This window comes from Pteropus vampyrus, unplaced genomic scaffold (genome assembly GCF_000151845.1).
Source record: "Pteropus vampyrus isolate Shadow unplaced genomic scaffold, Pvam_2.0 Scaffold140, whole genome shotgun sequence".
Taxonomy (NCBI): Eukaryota; Metazoa; Chordata; class Mammalia; order Chiroptera; family Pteropodidae; genus Pteropus; species Pteropus vampyrus.
Genome location: NW_011888921.1, coordinates 3,518,972 through 3,521,445, shown reverse-complemented (window position 1 = coordinate 3,521,445; position 2,474 = coordinate 3,518,972). Strand labels below are relative to the sequence as shown.

At 42.8% G+C, this 2,474-nt stretch overlaps 1 protein-coding gene across 14 annotated transcripts in view; it reads right to left on the bottom strand.

The window, feature by feature from the left end:
- The window catches only part of PCED1B (PC-esterase domain containing 1B), a 151,747-nt gene that overhangs the window by 147,405 nt on the left and 1,868 nt on the right, over positions 1-2,474 (bottom strand). Inside the window, exon 1 of one of the 14 annotated variants that reach the window (XM_023535505.1) lies at positions 2,043-2,247. The exons of the other annotated variants lie outside the window; for them this stretch is intronic. The gene's annotated coding sequence lies outside the window, so the exon portion shown is untranslated. Of the gene's footprint in view, positions 1-2,042; positions 2,248-2,474 lie in introns of those variants that run through there. 14 annotated transcript variants of the gene reach the window in all.

Sequence of the window (2,474 nt, the reverse complement as noted above, 5' to 3'; positions counted from 1 at the left end):
CATCTGTCTTGGCAACCCATTCCAGGTTGGAACTACCCTGTCAGAAACGTCTCTTCTGACTAATCTAAATCCTTCAAATGGAACCTCAAGCTAAATTCATTTCATTCCATTTTCAAATAATTTGGAACACAATTACCATCTGGGTTATAGAATTATACAATGTCACAGGGTTATGGTGAACAGTAAATGAAATAATGCATGTAAAACAGAAAGCTTAGTCTCTGGCACATCATAATGGCCCAATATAGATTTACTATTATCATCATTCTATGTACTAGGGCTCGTTCAGTCACGAGTGACAGAAACACAACTCAAAGTCATTTCAGCTAAAAAAGGAAGGGAGTGGAGGATGTAACTAAAAAGGAAGTAAAATATGCAGTGGCCTTCAGGTGCTACTAGATCCAAGACTCGAATAATGTTTGCAGGGCTCCTCTTCCCCCATCGTCCCCTCATCTTTCACAGAAGCTTTTCAAAATATATAGAATGGGTTGGCAACCAGCAGACTCAGGTGGGGTAAGCCTAGAATAGGTTCCCCATTTATCAATTTATTATCAAAAATCTCGAAAGCCAAGTCAGTGTCAAGCAGGGTTTTAGGAGCTAAGAAAAGAGCAGCAACCAAGACATAAAGTTGCTGCCCTTGTAGAATTTACCTTCTAGTGGAAAGAGTGGACCAGGTAGAAAGTGAAGAGAAGCTAGAAAGATAAAAAGTTATCCTCTACAAAATGAGTTCACACACCTTATACCATTATTAAGATCAACTCTTAGCTTTCCCTTTTCCAAGCTAACTGAACCTATTCCTTTCCCAACTCCCTTCCCCTTGATACGTGTGCAAAATCCCCCAAATCAGGTCTTCAAACAGAGAAATAAACTCGTCTATAGATTGAGTCCATTCATTTGTGCTGTGTAATCTTTGCATAATGTTTCTATGATGTGCCTGCAGCTATAATAACATAACCTACTGTTTCCATTTTTGAAAGTCGCTTATTCTTTTTAGACTATTTTTGTATTAAATACAGGTCTTCCGCTTTCATGGTTTCCTGTGAATAGAATAATAGTAAAATACTGCAAAAACCTGGTCATTTATTAGTCATTTAAAAGTATTCCTCTGAGTAATTTTAATTTCATTTCTCTGTTAACCATTCTAACTGTAAAATGAAGGTCTGGAGACCAAGTTTTTTGAGAAGACTAGGAAATGTTTCCTAACAAGAAAAATCTCAACCTCTGCCTCCTCCCTGGGAGCTCCCAGTGAGGAATGCTTTCCTGAAGCATTTGAAGCTGTATTATTCTTATGGTAAAATTCAACTTTTCGTGAAACTGAAACTCATCTGATAAGCTGCTTTCACCTGAAAAATCTTGATTTACTAATGCTATTCCAGATTTATTCCACAAACAGGCTAACTAAATTAACAATGCACAGAATTCCATTTAAATATGGCACTGTACATCTGTGGTACCATCACGTGCATCCATTCATGCACAGTGGAGGGACCAACTCTCACTAAATTCAGGTTGCTCAAGTGTGTGTGGGGGTGGGGCGGAGAAGGGGAGTTGGTTGTTATCATCACTCTCATTCTTTAATATTATACGTTATGAGTGAGCCCTGCCCCCATCGTTTTCTCAACCTGGTTCTCTTTACAGTCTCCCCGTCCCTGTCCCTTCTGCTTTGGTTAGTATCTCTTGTCAGGGCAGTAATTTCTTTCTTTTAAGCTGGATAAAATGGACAAATGGGCCATTTGGTTCAGATAAATCCTATCGTTAAAACTGATCTCAGAATTAAAAAAAAATGGATTTTTAATCTAAAAGCTCATCAGCCCCACGCCCTCCATCTGATATTTGCCCACCCTGGCTTTTTGGGGGGGACGGGGGAAGAGGGGGGTGGTCTACCCGCGCTTGCACCTTTCCTTGCCTGCTGGACCAAAGCACAGTTTAGTCAGGTGCCGCCCCGCCCCCTCTGCCCTCAAGGAAGGGATGAAGAATCTGCCTGCAAATAACTCCTGGAATCCTTGTCCGGAGCGAGCCGGGTATTTTTTAAAGCTTAATACCCTTATCTTTGCATTCCAGGTGGAAGGTCGGCTCCAAGCCTTTTTTCCTGCGCTGCTCCTTCGCGAAAGGGGCACCTCCTGAGTTAGGAAAGGGATAGAACTTTCTCAGGGAGGTTCAGAGTGTCCCCGCAGTGCCTTCTCTGTTCCTCAAGTAAAGATCCTTGTTGCACTACAGGGAACATGCCCGATTTCCCTTTCCCCCAAATCTCCCCAAATGTGGGCGGAGACGGAAGGCTGCTTCTGTGTTTATTTTATAAACCTTTAAAACCAACGGCACTTAGCGCCGTGGAAGCCCACTTGGCCCTCGCCCAAAGAAAGCTGTAAGAGGTCGGAAAGCTCAGTGGACCTGCGCGGCTGCGATCAAGTGGGGTCTTTAGGGGTGTCCCCCTTAACCTCTCAACAGCCTACCGCCACCAGGTTCTGGACTGGACA